This window comes from Thermobia domestica, chromosome 10, assembly GCF_964235325.1.
Source record: "Thermobia domestica chromosome 10, izTheDome1.hap1.1, whole genome shotgun sequence".
Lineage (NCBI taxonomy): Eukaryota > Metazoa > Arthropoda > Insecta > Zygentoma > Lepismatidae > Thermobia > Thermobia domestica.
In genome coordinates, this window is record NC_137463.1 from 115,375,811 (window position 1) to 115,376,178 (window position 368).

Below are 368 nucleotides of genomic sequence, written 5' to 3' on the forward strand. Positions count from 1 at the left end.
TGGAGGTGCTGGGGTTCGAACCCAGGACTTTCTGCATGCGAAGCAAACACTCTACCACTGAGTTACACCCCCGTTGATAACTTTAGCCAATTTCGCAGTCATCTGTTGCATAGATTTTATATGTTATAACAAGTAACAATGTAAGACTTGGTTATCTATGACGTCTCATTTTACATCTTTTTATTTGTTTGTTTTTTCGGTATACAAACCCAGCTTCTAAGTTACATCGGGAAGACAATAGGCTATTTAGAATGTTTGATGTGTATCCTAAGGGAGCAGGAGATGCATTCAAGGAGATATTTTAAAATTTATACTCCGAAAGTACTATCTTACGAGTTACTCATATTAAGAAGATTAAACTGGGTATC

The 368-nt window shown here is 37.0% G+C and overlaps 1 non-coding gene across 1 annotated transcript; it reads right to left on the bottom strand.

The window, feature by feature from the left end:
• On the bottom strand, positions 1–72 carry TRNAA-CGC (transfer RNA alanine (anticodon CGC)). Its single transcript has one exon. It is a non-coding gene; the product is annotated as a tRNA-Ala (tRNA).
• Between the last annotated feature and the right edge of the window lie 296 nt (positions 73–368).